At 41.5% G+C, this 25700-nt stretch overlaps 1 protein-coding gene across 4 annotated transcripts in view; it reads left to right on the top strand.

Annotated features, from left to right (window-relative positions):
- The window catches only part of wasf1 (WASP family member 1), a 133707-nt gene that overhangs the window by 10586 nt on the left and 97421 nt on the right, over positions 1-25700 (top strand). Inside the window, exon 1 of one of the 4 annotated variants that reach the window (XM_080192895.1) lies at positions 24856-24935. The exons of the other annotated variants lie outside the window; for them this stretch is intronic. The gene's annotated coding sequence lies outside the window, so the exon portion shown is untranslated. Of the gene's footprint in view, positions 1-24855; positions 24936-25700 lie in introns of those variants that run through there. 4 annotated transcript variants of the gene reach the window in all.

The following is a 25700-nucleotide window of genomic DNA, read 5'->3' as shown; positions in this document are numbered from 1 at the left end:
GTTTATGCTTGACTTCCACATGCTTCACACGGTGATGTTTGAGATGATTGGCACCTTCATGATGCTGCTTCTCCAGTTTGAGAGTTCTAAGTCAAGTGATTCTCACATGTAAATGGGGATGTTGCCTTTATTTAGGGTGACATTCAGAGTGTCCTTGTAGTGTTTCCTCTACTCTCCTATTGCTTGCCTTTGCGGAGCTTGGAGTAATGCATTTGTTTCAGAAGTCTTTCGTCAGGCGTGCGGACAATGTGGCCCATCCATCGCAGCTGATTGAGCATGACCACTACCTCTACTAGGGATTGGGAAAGGATACACCAGTGGATTTGCAGGATTTTGCTGAGGCAACATTGGTAATATCTCTCCAGGAACATTGTCCATGTTTCTGTTAACTTACAGGAGGTTGGAATCATGGCTGCTCTGTAGACCATGAACTTGTTGCTGGATTTGAGTCCTCAGTCATCCGGAAACTGCACTGATTGACCCAGTGTCAATGCTGGATTTCATTATCGATGTCTGCTTCTGTCTTGAGGAAGCTCCAGAGGTATAGGAAATGATCCACATTGTCCAGGGGCCCACTGTGGATCTTGATGGTTGGGAGCAGTTTTGTGTAGCAGGAGTGGACTGACAGAGATCTTTCATTCTCCAGATATCTTTGTGTGAGGCCCTTTCTCATAAGCCTCAGTGAACACGTTGACAATGATTTGTAGTTCAATCTCAGCATTTGTGTGTACACAGGCGCTATCTGCATACTGCAACTTCTGTCAGTCACCGAGTTGGTGTGGTCTTGGCTCATACCTGGAGGTTGAATAGTTTCCTGCTTGTCTGGTAACTTAGTTCCACTCCAGCAGGGAGCTTCAAGCTGATGGAACTCCCTCCCTTGCACTACTGTGGGTGTATCCAATGGACTGCAGTTGTTCAAGAAGGTGGCTTACTGCCATTTTTAAGACACTTTAAACGATGACCTTGCTAGTGATGCTCTTAAAGCGTAAAATAATTAAAACATTTGGACCTAATGATTTATCCACATTCAAATAGCCAAAATTTATTTTCTGCCTCATTATTTTGATTACATCCAATCTATCAGCCTCATCAACACCAATGCCTCTTGTCCTTCAAAAGTATTCATTAAGAATAATGTCCAAATTTGTCTTCGCAAGTTACCTTTTCGGCCTTTAATTGGCCTTCATGCTTTATGTATTTGAAAAATGACTTTGGATTTTCATTGATTTTACTTGCTGATATTTGACCTTTGTATTTTCCTAATTTGGGTTTTAATTTCACCCCAGCCCTTCTGCAGCAATGAGTTCTTGGTATCAGACTTAAGCATCCTGTTCTGTATGCTCTGACATCCAGGTGGGTGGGTCAGCATTGGAGTTCCCCCCCACCCCACCGCCCAGATCTGTTCCCACAGTCTCCACCTTGAACACCTTCCATTGCTCTGACCTTGTGCTATTGCTGTCTGTCCTTCATTCGCTGTTTACCAAGAAGTAGGAGCAAGAACAAACCGTTTCACGCTGTAAGCTGGCTCTGTAATTCAATAAGATCATGACTGATCTTACTCTAAATTCCTCTTTTTCCTGCCTGCCCTGTCACCCCAGAGGTGTGTTATTTGCTGAAGAATTCCAAGTCTCCAACCTGCTTTTGCAACCACAGTACTTACATGGCTGGTCTAGTTCAATTTCTGTTCAATGGTAACGACCAGGATGCTGAGATTGCAATTCAGTAATGAAGGTAATGCCATTGGATATCAAGGGGAGAGCTGGATAGTTGGGTTGCCTGGCACTTGTGGTGAAAATATAACTCGCCATTTATTAACCCAAGCCTGAATGTTGTACGAGTTTTTGAAGAGAGAAATGGATCTGATGCCCCCCTCAGCTCCCAATGGTAATCAAGCCACTCAGCCGCCTTTTTGGGCAAATTTTATAAATCAAATTGTCTGACCCTCTTTATTCCTTTACTCAACCTTCAATTAAGCAAGTCCCTTGAATTAGGGGGAATCCTAAAATGTAATTGTCTTATAAACCTGCATTCATAACAATACAATGAACTGGCCTCTGTTGTGTGGGGTAGATGATTTTGTTCTACCTAGCCCATTGGTGCTGGCTGTATGCCTGTGCTCTGCTCTTTCCTATCCATGTCAATTCTCTCCCTCAGTTCCTTTACTTACCATTATCTTTCTGCTTCCAACTCTTGATCCAAAGAAATTCTATTAGTGCTTAACTGTTGGTGTCCCAAGTCCCATCAAATTGACTAATGTCTGTAATGCATTAAGCCTGCCAGTTTTATTATGTGATTCACTTATCCCCTGACATTTCACTTTTTTTGAGTGGGTTGGAGTGAGGAAAGAGAACGGTGGTGGAAGAATGGGTCTACAGACTGACAAAAAAATCTTAATTTCTTTTTGAATACAGAATGTTTGAGGATTTTGAAATATACTCAGCTTATTTATTGCAATAAATTTCTAATGGTTCTACATTTTTCATTGTTAAAGCTGGCTGCGTGTCTCAACCAGGATTAGAAAAAAAATCTTTTTATTGGTGTTGGAATTATGATGTGAAGATTTTACAGCCCAGTTGTTTTACCATGATTGATTTAAATATAAATTATGCACTGTGCCATCTGTCACTTGTGCATTTTCCTTCTGCGCACTTTTCCTTCCACAGGCCACACTGTTCTCTTTCTCCACCCCTCATGTACTTTCTTCTCTCTTCCACTGCACCCCCATTTACCTGTCACTTTTTCTATTTTGTGTCTCTGCCCCTCACTTTTATCTCTCTTCTTGCAGCTCCATTAATTAAGTTGGTTAACTGCATGTTACAGTGCTGATCAGGTGATCAAAACTAATATGGATTTATTTCATTGCAAGCAATTAGTTGTTTGTTTTTAAGTGGTTTGAATGTTGGAAAGAAGTAGTGAAATTATTCTTTGACATTGGGAACTCACCATATGACATGGATTGTGTTTTAAACATTAGAACTAGTACTAAGAGTAGCAACTTGACAATCATATTAATCAAGTGTATATTTTTTGTTTAGGCTTATGAGAGCTCATCAAGCAAAGTAATAAAGCACAGTTGGAGATAATCATACTCAGTTTCCTTATGAGTTAATATTAATCTTGGAAAGTTCTATTTAATTAAATTTGGGTCAGTTTTTAGTGATTTGCTTGTATCTGTTAGGCTCTTTAGGGTCCATGTTTAACACAATAGCTTCAAAACAGTTTTTACCTTAATTTGCACGTGTGTTAATTTCACTTAAGTGGGTGTTGGAGAAATGAGTTTCACTTATGATGAACTTATTTAACATTTTGGTTTGTAAATTTATTTTTACTTGTTAACTAGGCTTGTTTGACAGTGCTTATCACTTGGTTGTACATTTGTGTATTTTGAGTTTTATTATATTATGATTCCAGACCATATCCACAAAATGTTTGGTCCAATCTAGTTCAGGACCAATAACCTTTTTAGCTAAGGCTTAGTTTGATATTCCAGACGCTTGCTAAGTGAATGAAGCCCCAAGATGTTGAATCAACAAATTTTTCTAAGTCACTCAGATAAAACACTTCACAATATCTATCCTGTACTCTGTAATTCAGGGTTAATATGAGGCACATGTGAATTAGTAGGCAATCTGTGGCCAAATGCACCACACCACAATAAATGGCAGATGTGACGAAGACTGATTCCATAAATTTCACAATCCACCCAGATGTCAGGAAACAGAGTCAACCAAACTTGAGGCAACAATGGATTTCAGTCTTTACATTTGTAGATCTCACCTTAGAATTCTTTACAAAAGTCACTCCAATTGGATGGCTTCAACAATGGTACACTTCATAGAGTTTCAGTCTTGCTTCCTTTACTGCAGCTCTGGATTCCCAATGCACTGAAGCGCCAACTTGCAAGCAAAGCCTCAGCTCTCCGGCCATGCAAGCAGAACACTACTGTTCCAAAGGGTTACTTTTGTCGCAGCCCGGAAGCACTTAAATTCTGTTGCATTCTTCGATGTTCAGCGATTGTTCAGACCCTTACCACTTAAAGCCTGCCAACTGCAGCCCTTTTTCTGCTTGGAGCCTCTTTCTCTGCTCCTTTTTCTGCTTTACAGATGGGACCCCTCCCTTTCCCCGATCTGACACTCTTTTCCACTATGGTGCCACTCTTGTCACATGATTTGTTTTTCCAGCCTGATTTTCTTTCTGCACAAGTGTGGTAGGTCTCCCCTTGGCCAGAAGAGCTTAAAATGCTGAATTGTGCATGGAAACTCCCAAGCACTGCAAGGACTTGAATTCTCAGTATCCTGCTTTCCAATGAGAAGTCTGTATTTAGTAATTACAAATTTGAAGTTAGTCCAGGTTGGCATTATTGAAGGTCCTATCCACTCTGTTCAATGGATGAAAAGTGTAGAATAGCACAAATTGGTGTCCTAGTTGGCAAATAATACCACCGAAAATAGATTATTGCTTTCAAATATTCTATAAGTTAGTGAAATTAACAAGCACTTGCAATTTACTGCACTTAAAAATGCCTAAACTATGGAACATTTGAGTGAGAATATTAAATTAAAAATGAGTACTCACTCGAAAGTATCTAATAGGTGTTCATTTCCAGTTGTAGAGTATTGCATTCAAATATTTACTGCATAGTTTGCCTTTAGAACAATTGCAGCACTTGAAAAATAATCCATTCATTGGAAAGCATTTTATTATCAGAAATAAAAAGATTTTTATATATGTAGTGCTGTTCACAACCTCAGTTGGAAACAAAATTACTACTGTAACTGGAATAGGTTTGCTATCCTGTTGACTTGTCACAAATGACATTATCCTTGATTGGTTACAATGATGTGCAACAATTTATTCAGTCTATCACAAAGTAGGAGCGATGAGTAAAATTGTCTTGGATTAATTAGGGTTATTGAATCTTGTGCAAGAAAAACAAGTAGATGTATTTTTATTATCCTTTCAGACAGATACTTATTAGCTGTACTCCAATATTTAGTTTTCCCTTTGTTTAACTAACTGGAACAAAAGTAGATATTTTGGGCATTGGCTTTTTATAAAATGTGCTTTAAAACTTAAATTTGTTATTACTGGACGTTACATATTTGAAGTTGGACGTAATGATTTGGAAAGAAATAATTACAATTGCCTTGCCATTATAAGCACAATGTAATGTGTACAGAAGAACTGTATTGCAAAATTGTAAACTGGTATGTGGGTGCTTTCTAGGGGCCAGTTTCTTTTTGCATACTCCAAGCACCATTATAATTTGGCAAATTTAGTTCACATTGGGTAATAGAGTTAATGACTTTGGTACAGTTTAGATGGCATGTTTTATAATTGCATGTGTTAACACATTTAGATTATCTCACTATTAAAAAGTATCTACGTATTTGCATGCTTTGCATATTATATCAAATTAATGTTTCTTTAGTATTTTTAGTGCTGTACAAAAGTTTGGCATCTAGAAATTTGAAAATCATCTCTTACTGCTGTCAGAATAACTAGCAGTGTCTTAAGTTTTTTTTTCCCCCCATATCCATGAAATGCCATGCCTTGTTTTTCTGTTGTGATACAGAACAGCCAGCATCTATCCTCAGTATACGCTCAAGTTAATCTCTGCCCAGTCACTGGGAATAGTCATTGATGCTGTGAATGAGTGGGTTTCTGCCACTGCCACTCTGTGACCTATAGTCAAAAGTCTGCGTATAGATATCAGTTGGGGCAAAATCAGAGTTGACTGTACTTTACTATCCTCCTTTTCTCCCGCCATCCCTTCTTCCATTGAATGATGTTTATCCATTGATCAATAACCAACATTAATCAGTACCTAAAGGAGGGGAGAAATTTGCAAATGGCCGGGAGGATTTTTTTATTAGCTTGTCATTTGACAAGCTAGCTTGACCTCAAAATTGCTTCTTTAAATTTCATACAGTTGTCTAATTTCCAACAGCAGAATAATTAGATTTGTTTTGCATTTGTAATTTGCTGAACATGTTTTCTCACTTCCCAGGTTTCTGGATATTTCCATTATAAAATACTTTATAATAAACCTGATGTGAATGATTTATTGCATGTTATCAAACCATGACAAGATTACCATGTTACTTCTTTAATCATCTAAATATCATCTTTGGGAAGCACAGATAAGTTTGTTATCCTGATGCCAACATAATGTTTGTGGTGCTCAGGCTGCCATCTGTAAATTTTACTATATAACTTACAAATGTTTTTTTTGGCAACAAGTGCTATGTTTTTGAACCTTGATTTAGTTGCAGATATATACTTTGTGAAATTGCAAATATTGAAATTGTTCTGTGAGTAAGTAACTCTTTTCTCATCAACAGTTATTTTCTCTGTGCAGTAAAGGCTGTTCTTGCTTCAGAGATGAGAGCTGTCTAATGTTGATTGCGTAAATAGACTGAAAGGTATGGTTGGTAAACAAACAATGGGAAACCATTTTTAAAATGCATTCCATTAGGAAAGAAAAACTCAGCAAGAAAGATCCACGTGTGATTTAAATAGGGAAGTTAAAGATAGTATTCCATTAAAGAAGAAACTTATAATCTGGCAAAGACTATTTACTGGGGTTTGGGAGTGTTTTCGCAACCAGTGAAGGGCCACCAAAATGTTGATTAAAATGGAATAAACGTAATGAGAGTAAATTAGCACGTGATATAAAAGTGAGTGGTAGAAGCTTTTACAAGTATATAGAAAGGAAGGAGAAGCTAAAGTATATCTTGGTTCCTTAGTGACAGTGGCAGACTTTGGGCAACTATTTTGTATCAATCTTCAGAGTAGAAAGTACATGTTGCATACCAGAAGTAGAGTAATCTAAGAGGTTAATAGAGTGCAGGACTTAGTCACTTTTTCAGCAGAGAAAACGTATTGAACAAACTTGAGGGACTAAAATCTGACAAATCCCAGATCCAGAGGATCTACATATGTCATAAAAGGGGTACCTATATAGATATTGGATGCACTGGTTATGATTTCCCAAAATTCCCTAGATTATGCAACAGCCTCAGAGGATTGGAAATTGGCAAATGGAACACTGCTCTTCAAGAACGAAGGGAGAAAAGATGCTGGGAATGACAGGTCATTTAGCCTGACATGAGGGAAATGCTGGAATTTACATTCATGTCAAGGAAGTCTTACCATGCGCAAAAAAAATGATACTATGAAAGTCAAATTAGTTTTTTTGAAGATGCAGCTTCTAGGATAGGTAAAGGTTAATCTGTAAACTGGTAGCTGTTTGGTAGTGCATATCTTAAATATTGCCAAAAAATGGGACTTTTTCTATCAAAGGCTTTTGTCTTGCATGCATCTGGACAACTCACAAGAATACCAATGTCGGGAAAAACAACAAATTTTTACTGTATGAGAAGAGTGCTGATTAGTTGGCAAGTGAACTCTTGTTGAGATGTTGCCATGGGGAATGCAGCAAATGATGGTGACTGACAGTTAACCGTCAAGCATTGTTTTAAATTTAAACTCAGCAGCTTGACTTTGGCCAAGGCAATATTTTGAGGAATGAACCATCAAATGGCTGTCCTGTGTGTTCTTTCTGTCTGCAAAGAAAAGGGCCCTGTGTAATATATATAGCTTTTAATACATGCGCCACATTGCGAATCCAACTGACTCTCTCAAATTGATTGCCATAATTTTCAGTGTGCTTAGAATTATTATGTGGTAAACGTTATTGCCTAATTGCAAAATCATATCAAATATTGGAGTATTTTGAGTTTTGCGAGCATGGGCTGGTTGGGTACAGTCTGTACCTTGCCCATTGTGAACAGCAGAAGGGACGTGCTGTTTGATGTGATCCACCAGTCTTTGGGATACAGCCTATAAACCTAGCATCTTTCTGGAATGAAATTCATACACCACATTACTCATTTATGTTATAGGCAAAATATGTTTATGGCATGATGGCTGCTTCCTGTTAGTGGCAAATACTACTCATGGTGCTGCTGCACAGTAGTAGTGTGAAACAGTTAGCTTCATCTGTTGCTAAAGTTTTGCGATACCTTGCCCTTTAGAGTAATCTGTGGTAGAATGGGCACTTTTCAAGGATACAATTGACAGCTTTAGGCCCGTTAATAAGTTTTTGTGTCAAATACAGCGCAGAATGGACCAATCAGCTAGTACACAGGTGCGGCAGGAAAACTAATGGAATGTTGGCTCTTATTCCAAGGGGGTTGAATAAGATAAGGAAAGTCTTGCTGTAACTGTACAAGGGTAGTGGTGAGACCATATCTGGAGTTTTGATCCCTTTTATTTAAGGGAAGATATTATTGCACTGGAGGCAGTTAAGAGAAGGTACATGAGAATGATCCTTGATTGTCTTATGTAAAGCGAAATTTATTTATTAGTCACAAGTAAGGTTTACATTAACACTGCAATGAAGTTACTATGAAATTCCCCGAGTCACCAAGGTCCGGCGCATGTTCTGGTCAGTGTATCTAACCAGCATGTCTTTCAGGCTGTGGGAGGAAACTGGAGCACCTGGAGGAAACCCACGCAGACACAGGGAGAATGTGTGTGGAGTTTGCACAGTGACCCAAGCTGAGAATTGAACCCGGGTCTCTGGCGCTGTGAGGCAGTAGTGCTAACTACTGTGCCGCCCACAATTAAACAGTTGGGATTCTACTCATTGGAATTTAGAAGAATAAGAGGTGATCTCATTGAAAGAGATAGGATTCTTAAGAGGCTTGATAGGCTAAACGCTGAGCGGATGTTTCCCCTCATGGAAGAGTGTGAAACCAGATACTCAGAGTAAAGGGGCACCAATTTAAGACTGAGATGAGGAGGAATTTTTTTTGAGGTTGAGAGTTTTTGGAATTCTTTGCCACAGAGCTGTGGAGACAGAGTCCTTGTGTATATACAAAGCTGAGATAGATTCTTGATCAGCAAGGGAATTGAAGGTACAGAGGCCAAGAAAGTGGGCGTGAGGAATGTTGAATCAGTCATGATCCTATTCAATAGTGCAACAGGCTGAAGGGGCTGAATGGCCTACGCTGTTCCTATTTTATATGGTCGAACAGAGAACTTTCTAAATGTGCCAAAACAAAAAAAACAGTGGATGTCCATGAAATTTTGGGGGTTTGGGGAGTGGTCCAGATAAATTGCTCATTAAAATGTTGTGAACGGGTACAGAAAATAATCATTTCATCTAATGGAATGCATGCATTTATACCTAGAGGACCAGAGTAATACAGCATAGAAGTATGCTTCGGCTCTATAAAGTCTTGCTTAGACCACACCTGTTGTATTGTAAGTTGTGCGGCCCAGAACTCCTTATGAAGGATACCTTGCAGGGAGTGAGGCTTGGATTTACCAGAATTATTATTGGACTACAGCAGTTAAATTATGTGGAGAGATTACACAAATCAGGGATGTCGTCCCTGGAATTTAGAAGGTTAAATATCCAGTTGATTGAAGTTTCAAATTATGGGGAATTGTGATGGTACGCACAGGACCTTGGGGGCATGTTCTAAACTTAGAGGAGCAGCACGTAGCTGTTAGTTCAGTCTATATTTTGTATTTGGATGTTAAGAAAAGTGAAACCCAGTTTAGTTTCATTGTGAACTGGGAATACTGGGGCCCTGTTCGTATGCATGTGCATTTTTAACGAGATTTTAAAACACTTGAAGTGAAGCAATGGGTTAACAAGGGTTAGTGAAATTGCTCAAAAAAATGGAGAAAACTGTGCTATTGCCTAACAGTAGGGGTCCAGAGGTGTGCACAAATAGGGAAGCGCAGAAGGGCAGTCAGGTGCAGCAGGTGGTCAGGAAGGCTAATGGGATGCTGGCCTTCATAGCGAGGGGGATTGAATATAAAAGTAGGGAGGTCTTGCTGCAGCTGTATAGGGCATTGGTGAGGCCGCAGCTGGAGTACTGTGTGCAGTTTTGGGCGCCGCACCTGCGCAAGGATATTTTGGCCCTGGAGGGAGTGCAGAGGAGGTTTACTAGGCTGATACCGGAGTTGAGGGGATTGAGCTATGAGGAGAGGCTGAATAAACTGGGCTTGTACTCGTTAGAGTTTAGAAGAATGAGGGGAGATCTCATTGAGACGTATAAGATGATGAATGGGATGGATAGGATAGAGGTGGAGAGACTCTTCCCGCTCAAAAAAGACAGTAGGACTAGGGGGCACAGCCTCAAGATAAAAGGGAGGCGGTTTAGAACGGAGTTGAGGAGGAACTTCTTCACTCAAAGGGTGGTGAATCTCTGGAATTCTCTGCCCGTTGAAGTGGTGGAGGCTGCCTCGCTAAATATTTTTAAGAAGCGGGTTGATGGGTTCTTGATAAGAGAGGGGATTAAGGGTTATGGGGAGAGGGCGGGAAAGTGGAACTGAGCTACCACAGATCAGCCATGATCTTATTGAATGGTGGGGCAGGCTCGAAGGGCTAGATGGCCTACTCCTGCTCCTATTTCTTATGTTCTTATGTATGTATACCAGAGAGTGCAGGCAAAAGACCTAATCTTGCATTAGAAATCCTGCAAACCTGTTGGGGAATTTATTTAATGGAACTCGTGTTTGCTCTGAACTTGAAGTAATCAGTGAGGTTAGATTGTAGTTTTTGGGTGTCATGGATAGAGATATCAGCTGAAGGAAGTTATCTGGCGAATGCTCAGCAGTCTGACAGGAGAAAACTCTTTGAAACTGACCTCAGCCAAGCAAGAAATCTTGGTGTTAAGATGGTGGTAATCTTCACGCTGGTTTGTGTCTGTACGGGTTGCTGGGACAAAAGGAATCGTGGGTCTGAATTATTTTTTGTTATCTGTATTGAAATATTTCCAACCTTTTTGCCTAGTGTGTGTATATAGTTTGTTTTTTTTCTTGTTTAATGAATGCTTTATTCTTTGTATTAACAAGTAACATTCACAGCATTCCAAGTGCCAGGCAATAACCATCTCTATCATGAGAGAATCTAACCACTGCCCCATGACATTCAATGGCATTACCACCCAACTATTAGAATTCTGGGGGTTAGCATCAATTAGAAACTGAACTGGACTATGCACATAAATACTGTGGCGAATTCAATTAGGATTTTTTTTCCAAGTTTTGAATGTCCCATTTTAGGTTGTGCAGGATATTGAGTGTCCTGGAACAATTAACAAGAAACGTAATCTGCATTGAAGAAACTGGCTGATGATTACTGGGTAAATTTGAATTTATTTTCTAGGATCAGAAGAATACGGAGTTCTTTGATCAAGATGTTTCAAAATAAAAGATTTAGAGATGAGAAAGGAATCTTTTCTTTACATAAACAAATTATGTAATTTGAGCTAAGTTTTTTTTTAAAATCACAAAGTAACATTTAAACTAAGGATTGAAAGAATTTGGAACACACTGCAAAGAGATGGGAAACAATTGAGGTGATTAAAATGAGAGGTTTTGTAGAAACACAAGTGGTTTGATGGAATAGAGGGACATGTAATGAATTAAAATTAAATGTATACCGTTGCCATGGCTAAACAAAAGACTACAGGCAGGGTGATGAGTCCACTGGTGTACTTGTGTTTCTCAGAGGTAATAATGGTTGCGGGGAGGTATGTTCCGGTTAAGCGGAAGGATGGGAAAGGTAGGATTAGAGAGCCGTGGATTACAGGGGGTATTGAAGACTTGGTCAGGAAGAAGAGGGAGGCGTATGTTAGGTCGAAATGACTGGGTACGGAGAGTGCGCTGGAAGAATATAGAGAGAGTAGGAGGGAGCTAAAAAGGGGAATTAGAAGGGTGAAGAGAGGGCATGAAATGGCTTTGGCTGGTAGGATTAAGGAAAATCCGAAGGCATTTTATTCCTATATTAGGAGCAAGAGAGTAGTTAGAGGGAAAATTGGTCCTCTTAGGGACAAAAGTGGGGAGATATGTATTGAGTCAGAGGGAATGGGGGAGCTCCTGAATGAATACTTTGCGTCGGTATTCACGAAGGAGAGGGGTTCGGAATCGTGTGGTCTGTTAGAGGGAGCTGAGGATCAGCTGCAGGAAATATCTATTACGAGGGAGGAAGTGCTAGGGCTTTTAGGTAGTGTAAGGACGGATAAAGCTCCGGGGCCTGATGGTATTTATCCCAGGCTGCTTAGGGAGGTGAAAGATGAAATTGCTGGGCCTCTGGCGCAAATCTTTGTCTCTTCTTTGGACACAGGTGAGGTCCCAGAAGACTGGAGGGTAGCAAATGTGGTACCGCTGTTCAAAAAAGGTAGCAGGGATAACCCTGGAAATTATAGGCCGGTGAGTTTGACATCGGTGGTAGGGAAATTAATGGAAAAAGTACTTAGGGGTAGGATGTATGAGCATCTGGAGCGTTGCGGTCTGATTAGGGATACGCAACATGGCTTTGTTAGAGGGAGGTCTTGCCTTACGAATCTGGTGGAATTCTTTGAGGAGGTGACAAAAACGGTTTACGATGGGAGAGCCGTTGATGTCATCTATATGGATTTCAGTAAGGCGTTTGACAAAGTCCCTCATGGTAGGCTGGTAGAAAAGGTTAAGGCGCATGGGATACAAGGTCAGGTAGCTAGGTGGATTGAGAACTGGCTGGGTAATAGGAGACAGAGGGTAGTAGTGGAGGGGACTTTGTCCGGTTGGAGGCCAGTGACCAGTGGTGTGCCGCAGGGCTCAGTACTGGGACCTCTCCTCTTTGTAGTATACATAAATGACTTGGAAGAGAGCGTAGGTGGTGTGATCAGCAAGTTTGCTGATGACACCAAGATGGCAGGGTTGGCGGATACCGAAGTGGATTGTGAGGTGATACAACAGGATATAGATAGGTTGGTGCAGTGGGCAGATAGGTGGCAGATGGAATTTAATCCTGACAAATGCGAGGTGATGCATTTTGGAAGCAATAATGCAGAGAGGAGCTATGTGATTAAAGGTAGACAAATTAGGAGTATAGAAACACAGAGGGACCTGGGAGTGCAGGTTCACAAATCCATGAAGGTTGCAACACAAGTGGAGAATGTTGTCAGGAAGGCTTATGGAATGCTAGCCTTTATAGGAAGGGGGATAGAGTTTAAAAGCTGCCGTCTAATGCTTCAGTTGTATAGAATGTTGGTTAGACCGCATTTGGAGTACTGCGTCCAGTTCTGGTCACCTTACTACCGGAAGGACGTGGAGGCTCTGGAAAGGGTGCAGAGGAGGTTTACCAGGATGTTGCCTGGCATGGAGGGGCTGGGGTACGAGGAAAGGTTGGAGAAACTGGGACTGTTCTCCTTGGAAAGACGGAGATTGAGGGGGGACATGATAGAGGTATATAAGATACTGAAGGGAATAGACAGGGTCAATAGTGAGAGACTGCTCCCTAGATTGGTAACAAATACAAGAGGACATGATTTAAGGGTGAGGGGGGAGAGATATAATTTGGATATGAGAGGAAGGTTCTTTACGCAGAGAGTTGTGGGGGTATGGAACGCGCTACCGAGTAGGGTGGTGGAGGCGGGAACGTTGGACTCGTTTAAGGTTCAGTTAGATAGGCACATGAGTGAAACGAGGATGGAGGGTTATGGTAGGGGTATTAAATAAGGGTTAGAACCTCGGGAGAGACCGGAAAGGCAGGCTTGTGATTAACGTTTTTGTCTTTTATTCCGCAGGTGGAGGTCCACCTCGTTGTCAAACGAGGGGCATGCACACGGTGGGTCGTGCGTGGGCTACTCTTGGAGGTTCCGGGAGTGGCCTAGTACTTCGTGTCGGTGTGTGTGCTTGATCCTGGACCGGTAGACGGGCGCCGCAACAGCTCGGTGACTAGCACTGCTAGCTGTGCAGATACATGGATTTTGGCCTGTGTCTGTGGGAATTTGTGCATTCTCCCTGCGGATGCGTGGGTTTCCTCCGGGCGCTCCGGTTTCCTCCCACACCCCAAAGATATGCTCTTAGGCTGATTGGTTTTACCAAATTGACACTATTCTCCCCTGAATCTGGCTAAGTCAGGGGTTCTATTCGTAGACACGCAGGGTAGAATAGGTGTAGGGTGATGCGGCGGCGCGGGCTTGTTGGGCCGAAGGGCCTGTTTCCCGTGCTGGGTTGTTCTTTGTTCTTTGTAATCAGTGCTGTGCATTTGCTGAACAAGGTAGCCTGCCTGACAAAGATGGGATGAAATTACACATTGCAGAGCACTTGACTTGCTCTATAACAAACTGGATCAAATTTACATTCTAGAAAAAGTGTTGGTTGAGTATTGTTCTTCCAATATGTGTTGTTGAGAATGAGAAATTCCCATTTTTATGACAGCATTCACAGCCTCAATGCAGCTATGAACATAATTTCATAATGCCTAATTTGGTACTAAATTAGCAGTCTCCCACAATACATCATGAGGATGGCTGAGTTGGGAATTGAAAAGATCACAATAATACAAGGGTTGAGGAAGAATAAAAAAAATTGACTGTTTGTTCCCCAAATACTTTATTCTGTGGAAATTGCCGCAAGGTTTGTCTTCTGTCATGGAATTTCTCACCATGATCAGGGGCACAAGAAATACAAGACCCAAGAGCAAGATGGAAACAATAACTTTTACAATAAGCCATTTAATTAATACAAAAGTCTTGGATGAAGGAGTTGGTCATTGACTTCAGGAAACATAGTGGAGGACATGCCCTGTCTACATTAATGGTGATGAAGTGAAGATGGTTGAGAGTCATGTTTCTAGGTGTTCAGATTACCATTATCTGTTCAGGTTATCGAGGTTGGCACTGACAACAATCCCACCTGGGCTCTATTTCTGTAACCCCACATGTTTACCCTGTTAATCCCCCTGACACTATGGCCATGCTAAACTGATCTATTAACCTAACACTCTCATTTTTGGACAGTGGGAGGAAACCGGAGCAGACACGGGTGTTGTACCTGTTGATTCTCAAACTTTCAGCCAGTTTGCTTACTCCAATGTTTTACTCAGGTGCCCTTATTTGCAAAATGGACAAAGGACAAACGCAAATAAAGGTTCAACAAGTTTACTAATAACAACACTACTAACCCTTAAATTACCCACATAAAACAAGAGGATACCCCAGATTCAAGTATACTATCTGCAAAGATGGTTTGGTTAAAACTGCAGGCTCAATTGAGTCCCTCTGGTCTGTCGTCATGAAGGTGAGTCTCAATGGCAGCTTCTTCTTTCCTTCCTTCTCTGGTCAGTCTTCTGAGTGATCAAGGGTTGCCTCCTTCATCAAGTCTTCACTGCTGGTGTCTGAAAATTTATCCCTTTATCCCCTGCCTGCTTGCCTTTCCAGAAATTTCTCTGGCTTCTGGCCAAGAGGTCCCAGGAGGGGGTTTCAATACCCAATGGGTTTCTTGATGTCTGTGTGACAGGACACCAGGGTCTGCCCCCAGATGTCCATCTCCATGCTGTTACTTACATGTAACCTGTTATCAGATTAAGCCAACTGCAGGAACTCGCGGTGACAGAAAGATCTGGGCTTCTAACAATAGGCCGGTGCATTTCAATGGGGTGCAATGATCTCCTGCTACGTATCAGTAGGCTACAATGACCTTTGGGTGATTGATGAATCAGGCCCAGACATGTTTGTGTATTGTACAACTGGCCTGCCTGAGGTTTGACTGTTTGATTTTTAATATGCCCAATTCTTTAATTTAGGATATCCAATTTTATCAGCCTTAAAACTAGGCCCTGTTTATATTACACAGAAGAATATGCAAGTTCCACACAGACAGTGACCTGAGGCCAGAATTGTGAGGCAGCAGTGCAAACTACTGTGCCACCATGCCAACTTTCCTGTGGAATCTGTCTTCAGGGACAATGTGTTAATTGGAAGTAGAGCGAGATCTTTGAAACATTTGAATCATAGAATAGAATCATAGAACCCTACAGTGCAAAAGGAGGCCTGGTGGCCCATTGAACATAGAACATTACAGCGCAGAACAGGCCCTTCGGCCCACGATGTTGCGCCGACCAGCTTTTAAAAAAAAACAACACTAACCCACTAATCTAAACCAATCCCATTTCGTCCATAAACCTGCACCGACTCTGACAGAGCACCTTACCCAAGCCCTATCTCTGTAACCCCACATATTTACCCCACTGGTCTCCATAACCGACCCGTCTTGAGAAACTAAGGGGCAATTTAGCACAATGAATCAACCTAAGCTACATATCTGATGTGGTAACAATAATTTCTCCCTGAATGTCAACAATTGTCATTGAGTTCAGGAAGCTTAAAGGAGAACATGCCCCTGTTTCTATCAACAGGGTCAAGAGCTTCACGTTTTTAGATGTCCGGATCACCACCAACCTGTCCTGGTTCTCCCATGCCAGTTACGAAAGCCCACCAACGCCTCTACTTTCTCAGAAGACTAAGAAAATTTGGCATGTCAGTTACAACTCTCTCCAACTTTTACAGATGCACCGTAGAAAGCATTCCTTTTGGTTGCATCACAACTTGGGATGGCTGTTGCTCTGTCCAAGACCACAAAGGTCATGAATGTAGCCCAATCCATCACGCAAACCAGCCTCCCATCTGTTGACTCTGTCTACACTTCCCGCTACCTCAGCAAAGCAGCCAGCATAATTAAGGACCTCATGCACTGTGGACATTCTCTCTTCCACCTTCCTCTGTCAGGAAAAAGATACAAAAGTCAGGTGACGTACCAACGGACTTGAGAACAACTTCTTTTCTGCTGCTATCAGACTTTTGAGTGGACTTACCTTGCATTAAGTTGATCTTTCTCTACACCCTAGCTATGACTAACACATTCTTGTTTCCTTCTCTGAACGGTATGCTTTGTCTGCATAGCATGCAAGAAACAATACTTTTCACTGTATGTTAACACGTGACAATAAATCAGATCAAACATCTTTGTATTTTGGGAGGAAACTAGAACAACCTGAAGAAAACCCACCCAGACATGGGGAGAAAATGCAAACTGCATGCTGACTCCCCAAGCCTAGAATTAAACCTGAGTCCCTAGCACTGAGATACAGAATGTTAACGACTGTGCCACAATGCTGCCATGATGAAATTCATTTTTTATTTGTGGGCGTCGCTAACTGGATTGTCATTTATTGCCATTCCTAATTTTGTTTGAACTGAGTGCTTTGCTGGAACATTTCAGAGAGGTTTTAAGAGTCGATCACAACCACATCTGGAATAACATGTAAATTGAGTAAAATGGAACTTGGTGAACCAGATGGATTTTTACAACAATCAATAATGGTTTCATGATCATCATTAGACACTTAATTCCAGATCTTTTTATTGAATTCAAATTTCACCATTTGCCATAGTGGGATCCAACCTTGAGTCTCTACATTGCTAGTCCAGCAACAATATCACTGCACCACTACCTCCCCTTGCTCTGTTTAAGCTCGTGTTAAAATGTAAAAGCCTGCTGTGTTTTCAGACAGCATTTACATGTTGATTGTCGGACATTTAATTATCGGTTGAGTTGAATAGAAATGGAGGTGTGGCATGTAGGGAGACTTTTAGCAATTGTAAACATATACACTTGTGATTGTGCTATAGTTGATACAAAGGCAAAATGTTCCCCTGTAGAGAATATTTGCTAAAAAGCAACAGACTTGTTAAAACAAGATTCATAGATGCAACCAACTAGTTAAAACGTGATGCATAAGCAATTTTGTTACCATAATCTGTAGGTACCTTAACTTTTTCCTTATTCCTGGATAAATGCATGTTAGAGGAAGTGGACCAAGAAAACTTGAATAATATGAGGGGTTTATTTTCCACAATTTGAACATATTTTTCTCTCCTTGCCTACTCTTCTTTCTCAATGTAGTTTCACTGCTTTTTTTATGGTTATCATTTTCTAAGGTTATCATTTTCTAATTATAATTCCATTTTGAACAGTTGGTCAATTGAGATTGCAATTCCATAAGGGTTGGTCTGTGATTACAGTGTACATAGTTGAAATGAGAATTTTATTTAAAAAAGCAAAGCCAAAATAGAAATCGTTTAGGAATAAGCTATTTCAGGAAATGAATAGGTCAGCAATGTGCATTTGTATAGATTCTTTGAATGTAGAAAAATATTCCACTGAACTTTTATGGCCATATGTGTAGAAAGACCTGATCTTGAGACAATACTGATGTTGGCAAGAGTGGCCAAATAAGATTGGGAAAGGGCCATATTTTGATGTACATAAAAACCTTCAGGGGACATTGAGTAATTGTCATCCCAGCTGAGCAGTATAATCTGGTGATATTTCTCGAGCTGTCATGTAAAACTGTTTAACCCCCAGATGTAAATCGTTCATATGACGCAGAGAAAGTGAACACAGTGCACTCTCACTGTAATGAATATATGAATAAACCACTTATGAAATTGAATTTAAAATTTATTTGTCTCTTTTTGAGTAATAAATCAAAACGCAATGCCTGAAAAGTCTGCCTTTCTCGTGACACTGGTATAGTGTGATTTTCCCCTAAAGCAAGCTATCTTGTTTTCATTTATTTCAACAAAATGAATCAGTTGATTTTTCTTTCAAAAATGGCTACTGCCAGCTTTAGGAGTTTAAAGATTATTTGGGTCTTTAACAGCAAATATCTGATTTTTAACTCTGTACACCTCTTTATTAGGCCATAATTAAAGGATTGTTTATAGTTTTAAACATCTTGTATGGTGTTTCTACTTGGGGTGCAATTGGTTAAGCCAGGAGAATGTTGTACTTTTTTGTGAAGTTTTTCTTCCCCAGGTTTTTGCTGTTGTCAAACACAACTTGCCATGAATCAGTGTAGTTGGAGAGTGTTTTCAAATAAATTGTTTAAAATGTAATTTTTTAAAGGGATTATTTGAGCTTTAATGTTATTATCATGTTTTTGAATATTAACTTAGTGTCGTTTGACAGAAAAAATTGCATTTTTTTGTTGGTGTAAATCCAAAACCAGCTAATAACAAGGTTCTAAATTGCTGAAAAATATTTCTGAACAAATGTACAGAACTATTTGCTAACTATTTTGAGATACAATAATCACTTAGTAAACTTAAAATTAGGTTTTTTAAAATGTTTGTTTTTGCTTTGTTTTTGTAATATAAGTATCATTAGGAAGGCCAGCATTTATTGCGCATCCCTAATTTCCCTTGAAGTGGTGGTGAGCTACATGTATAAACAATTGAGCTATGTGGTATAGGTATCTCCACAGTGACTTCTGTAGAAGTTTGATATTGTGCTAATGCTGTGCCTTTAAATAAGCTTGACTTCTGTTCTTGTGCAGGATCTGTTGTAGCAGTTCTATGCACTGGGGGGGCATTCTGTCAACAGCTGGCCTCTTGTAGCGTTACTGCAGCAGCATAATTGCTTCTATTTGGTAGAATGTTTGTTCTCCTATTTTTGTGTTTTCCCTTGATTTTGCAGAGTAGTCTTTGACAGGTATGGTCATATAACATGGACAAGTTAGGCTTAGGAGAACATTCGAGCTGAGATGCTGCTTTTGAGTTGAGAGACCAGTGCCTCCCTTTTCTCCTGTTTGAAGTTGGAGACTGGAATCTGCCAGGAAATATGGCTTTCTTGGAGATCCTGCTATATGAATGGATCTTTCTGAGAGTTCCTCTTTTGGAAGCTGCTGGGAGAGAGAGATGTATCCCTTTCTGTCTCTGAAGTCTGGAGACTGGGAGTTGCCAGAGGCTAGATTTACTTTTCTGAAATTTTGCTGTTTTGAGGATATATCCTTCTCTGGAAACTGCTGTCTGGATCTCTGTCCAGAAGTGTGTTTTTTGTGATAGAATTAGTTATGTTTATGGGGTATTGCTTTAAACTGAAACAACAGAGATAGCTAGGTGTTAAGGATACTTTGTCTAAGCATTTTAATTGGTAAAAGTTATGCCAATTCTTTTTGTTACATTCTAACTGTGTTCTTAAATAAAGTTTGTTTTGATAAAGGCTTCCTAGTGGGTCAATTGAATCATACCTGGCGTGAAACACTTTATGCTCACCCTAATGCCAAAATCAGATGTAAAAGTTAGGGTTTAGGCTAACTTTAGAAAATATTTTTTGTATTGTTTTGGATCAGTGGCCCATAACAATACAACTAGAGTGGCTGGCTCGGCCATTTCAATCACGTTGCTGTTCTAGGCCAGGTAAGGATGGTAAACTTCCCTCCCCTGAAGGATATTAGTGAAGCAAATAGCTCTTTTTAACAACAATGCTCTAGTTTCAGGATCATTATTAATGAGACTAGCATTTTTATCCCAGAAGGATTACATTTGAATTATCCCTGATGCCACGTAACAATTTGTACTCCTGTTTCTGTAACCAAAAGAAGCTCCTAGAACACTACAGCGCAAACAGGCCCTTTGGCCCACAAGTTGCGCCGATCATATCCATACCTACCAGGCCTATCTATAACTCTCAATCCCATTAAATCCCATGTACTTATCCAGAAGTCTTGTAAAAGACCCCAGCAGGTTCGCCTCTACCACCACTGGCAGCCGATTCTACTCACTCACCACCCTCTGAGTGAAGAACTTACCCCTGACATTCCCTCTGTACCTGCTCCCCAGCACCTTAAACCTGTGTCCCCTCGTAGCGACCATTTCAGCCCTGGGAAATAGCCTCTGAGAATCCACCCTATCTATACCTCTCAACATCTTATAAACCTCTATCAGGTCGCCTCTCAACCTTCGTCTCTCCAGGGAGAATAGACCTAGCTCCCTCAACCTAACTTCATAAGGCATGCCACCCAATCCAGGCAACATCCTTGTAAATCTCCTCTGCATCCTCTCAATAGCTTCCACATCCTTGTAGTGAGGCGACCAGAAATGCACACAGTACTCCAAGTGGGGTCTCTCAGGGGTCTTATAAAGTTGCAGTGTTACCTCCCGACTCTAAACTCAATCCCTCGATTAATGAAGGCTAATACACCTTACGCCTTCTTGACCACATCCTCCACCTGCGAGGCCGATTTAAGAGACCTATGGACCCAGACCCCAAGGTCCTTCTGCTCCTCAACACTGCTAAGAGTCCTACCCTTGATATTGTACTCCTTCATGCCATTGGACCTGCCAAAATGGACCACTACACATTTATCCGCGTTGAAGTCCTTCTGCCACTTCTCCGCCTAGTCTTGCATTCTATCTATGTCTCGCTACAACCTCTGACATCCTTCCAGACTATCCACAACACCACCAACTTTCGTGTCATCAGCAAACTTACTAACCCCTCCCTCCACTTCCTCATCCAGGTCGTTTATGAAAATGACAAACAGCAAGGGTCCTAGAACAGATCCCTGGGGCACTCCACTGGTGACCGACTTCCATGCAGAAAAAAACTCAAATCTTGTAATGAGAGCAGGTTGCTTGGCTTCAGTGAAAGGCTCCATCATAGTGACATTAGTCTTAAACCAAACAGCAATCTTCCACTCTTGCTTCCCTTATGTTGAGGATCCAGTATTGCAGATGGTGTCAAAGTATGTCGCTTCTGCTATCTGGATGGGAATGTGTGAGCGCATTGTGTGAGTGAATGTGTGAGGAAGTCTTATAAATCTGTGTAATTAGCAGAATGTTTAATTTATTATTGTCACGTGTACTTGGATACAGTGAAAAATTTTGTTTCTTGCACTCTATACAGACAAAGCACACTCTTCATAGAGAAGGAAGTGTGAGTGTGCAGAATGTAGTGTTACAGTCATAGCTAGGGTGTAAAGAAAGATCAACTTAATGTGCCAAATCTGTAAGATATTGAATTATGGCATTGTTAGAGAGTTTAAGAGTTAGAATGAAGTTTCAGAAGCATAGAACACTACAGCACAAACAGGCCCTTCGGCCCACAAGTTGCGCCGATCACGTCTATACCTACTAAGCCATAGAACTATCTGTAACTTCCAGTGCCATTAGATCCCATATACTCATCCAGAAGTCTTTTAAAAGACCCCAGTGAGTTCACCTCTACCACCACCGATGGCAGCCGATTCCACTCACCCACCACCCACTGAGTGAAAAACTTTCCCCTAACATCTCCTCTGTACTTGCTTCCCAGCACCTTTACCCTGCGTCCTCTCGTAGCAACCATTTCAGCCCTGGGAAGTAGCCTCCGAGAATCCACCCTATCTATTCCTCTCAACACTTTATAAACCTCTATCAGGTCGCCTTTCAACCTTCATCTGTCCAGGGAGAAGAGACCTAGCTCCCTCAACCTATCTTCATAAGGCATGCCTTCCAATCCAGGCAACATCCTTGTAAATCTCCTCTGCACCCTCTCAATAGCTTCCACATCCTTCCTGTAGTGAGGCGACCAGAACTGCACACACTACTCCAAGTGGGGTCCTATAAAGTTGCAGCATTACCACCCGACTCCTTAACTCAATCCCTCGATTAATGAAGGCCTGTACACCATACGCCGCCTTGACCACATCCTCTACCTGCGAGGCCAATTTAAGAGTCCTATGGACCCGGACCCCAAGATCCTTCTGCTCCTCAACACTGCTAAGAGTCGTACCCTTGATATTGTACTCCTGCATCCCGTTGGTCTGGCCAAAATGGACCACTACACATTTATCTGCGTTGAAGTGCATCTGCCACTTCTCTGCCCAGTCTTGCATCCTATCTATGTCACGCTGCAACTTCTGACATCCCTCCAGACTATCCACGACACCACCAACCTTCGTATCGTTGGCGGACTTACTAACCCATCTCTCCACTTCCTCATCCAGGTCATTTATGAAAATGACAAACAGCAAGAGTCCTAGAACAGGTCCCTGGGGCACTCCACTGGTGACCGACCTCCATGCAGAAAAAGACCCATCCACAACCACTCTTTGCCTTCTGCAGGCAAGCCAGTTCTGGATCCACAAAGCCAAAGCCCCTTGGATCCCATGCCCTCTCACCTTCCCAAGAAGTCTTGCATGGGGGACCTTATCAAACGCCTTGCTGAAGTCCATGTAAACCATGTCCACCACTCTTCCTTCGTCAATGTGTTCAGTCACATTTTCAAAGAACTCAACTAGATTTGTAAGGCACGACCTGCCCTTGACAAAGCAGTGCTGACTATTCCTGATCATTCTAAACTTCTCTAAATGCTCATAAATCTTGTCCGTCAGAATCCTCTCCATCAACTTACCAAACACTGAGGTCAGACTCACCAGTCGGTAATTTCCTGGGCTATCCCTGTTCCCTTTCTTGAAAATAGGAACCACACCTGTCTCTATTGATGATGCAAAGATCGTCGCCAGTGTCTCTGCAATCATTTCCCTCACCTCCCACAGTAACCTGGGATACATCCCATCCGGTAAAGAACAAAAACAGCCCAGGAAACAGGCCCAACGAGCCTGCGCCGCCATTTTAACATTACCTTCTCCACCCATGACCCTTGTCTGTTGTTTTATGGCAATCCACATTCAGGGAAACTAATTTAGGGACAACTTATTACTCCCAATCAGCCTAATAGCACATCTTTGGGGTGTGGGAGGAAACCGGAGCACCCGGAGGAAACCCACGCAAGCACGGAGAGGATGCGCAAACTCCCACAGACACTGGCCCAAATCCATGTGTCTGCACAGCAAACAGTGATAGTCACTGAGCTGTCGTGTTGCCCAGCATCTGGTCCAGTTTAAGCACACACCAATGACATGAAGCGCTAGGCCACTCTCGAGCATTCGAGAGCAGCCCAAGTATGACCCATCGCGTGTATGCCCCTTGTTGGACAACAAGGCGGACTGACTTAAAACCTGTGAATTAAAAGGTCCTAGCGACTTATCTATCTTGATAGAATTTAAAAGTTCCAACACATCCTCTTTCTTAATATCCACATACTCAATTTTTTCAGTCTGCCGCAAACCTGTAGTACAACCTCCCAGATCACTTTCCACCGTGAATACCGAGGCAAAGTACTCATTAAGCACCTTTGCCATTTCTTCTGGTTCCACGCAGACTTTCCCCCCTTTACCTTTTATAGGTCCTATCCCTTCTTTTCTCATCCTTTTACTCTTCACATATTTGTAGAACAAGAGTAAAATATAGAATTAGAACCTTTTTTCTCCCTAGACCCAAACTCCCTCTCATATAGAACTAGGGATAAGTGGAATACAGTCAACAAAATAAAGTTCATGTTGCTGTTTCACTGCTTTGAACTGAAGTGAATGACAAGTGTGTGTCATGTTCAATCAACCTAATTAAAGTCTACTTTGCAACCCCAGGGGGCAACACTAAAAATACTGGGGCAAGTAGGGCTGTACAGAGACAACTTGAGATTTGCTCGTACCATAAGTTTTGTGCAACTAATATTTTCAGAACATACCATGTCGTAAAGTATCCTAGAGACGACCAAGATTAGGGCACTGTACCAGCTGGATCTAACACTGGATGTGACCCTCTGAGCAGCATTCTCATACAGATCGCTGCTTGGTGTGAACCAGGATTTGGATACAACATCTGAAGTTATTTTTATTCAAAGCGGGAATGCTGTTCTGTCAATGTCAATAATATTGCCTCCCTAGATGAAAGCCAGCATGTCCTTGATTCAATTGCACAAGTGCGCTCACACATTCCCATCCAGATAGCAGAAGCGACATACTTTGCGACACCATCTGCAATGCTGGATCCTCAACATAAGGGAAGCAAGAGTGGAAGATTGCTGATTGGTTTAAGACTAACGTCACTATGATGGAACCTTTCAATGAAGCCAAGCGGCCTGCTCTCATTATTTACATGTTTGACACCATTTCTTCAATATGGCTGAGATGCAACCTCCAAGTTATCAGCTTTGGTAGTGCAACAACCTTTAAAGAATAGGTTAGTTGACGATTGGGGAAAAAAAGTAGACACATTGGATTAAGACCACGCACCTTGAGGAGGGATAAACTGCAGTTGATTGGTTGAGGTGAGTTTTTATATAAGAAAATTAATTTTCCTTCTCAAATTGCCAATAGGAGTACTTGCCTTCAAGGGAAGTTGTGTCAACAACTATCTTCTTCACGTGATCAGTCTTCTCAACCAAACCACTGCAAAGAAAATTACATAAACAAGGTAACGTTGGATATATAACATAGAAACAAGGCTGTTCAGCTCAACCAGACAATGCTGGTGTTGATGTTACACCCAAGCCTCTGATCTTTTCTCATCTAAATCATCTATCGTAACATCTGTTCCCTTTTCCCTCATGTACTTTTCTAGTTTCCCCTTACTGTGCTGTTTGCTTCAATCACTCTAATCATGAGTTTCACATTCTTGCTGCCACTTGGGCAAACAAGATTTTTTTCTTGAATTCCATATTGGATTTCTTGATTATTTTATATTGATGACCTTTAGTTATGCTCTCCCCCACATTCTCCTGACTTTGTTTATTCTGTCATTGTTGGCATGTCATTTCTTACCCATCCCTATTTTCCTCTTGAGGAGGTCTGCAGTCTGGGAGTTGTAGGTACACCCATAGCATTGTTAGGAAGGGAGTTGGATGATCTTGACCAGTGACTGAAGGAGTAGTGATTATGGTTCTAAATCAGTATTATGTGTGATTTGTGGAGCTTGTAGTTGGTGTGTTCCCATGCATCTGCTGCCCTTGTCCAGGTGGTAGTGGCCATGGATTTGACGAATTGCTGCAGTGCATTGTGTAGATGGTGCACATTGGCAGGTCGGTTAGCTCAGTTGGCTGGATGGCTGGTTTGTGGTGTAGAGAGACGCTGACAGTGTAAGTTCGATTCCCATACCAGCTAAGGCTATTGAAGGCCCCACAGTCTCCACCTTGCCCCTCGCCTGAGGTGTGATGACCCTCTGGTTAAATCACCACCAGTC

This window comes from Carcharhinus amblyrhynchos, chromosome 7 (genome assembly GCF_965287045.1).
Source record: "Carcharhinus amblyrhynchos chromosome 7, sCarAmb.v2.hapA, whole genome shotgun sequence".
Lineage (NCBI taxonomy): Eukaryota > Metazoa > Chordata > Chondrichthyes > Carcharhiniformes > Carcharhinidae > Carcharhinus > Carcharhinus amblyrhynchos.
Note: the sequence above shows the minus strand (reverse complement) of the source record. Positions and strands in the feature narration are given on the sequence as shown.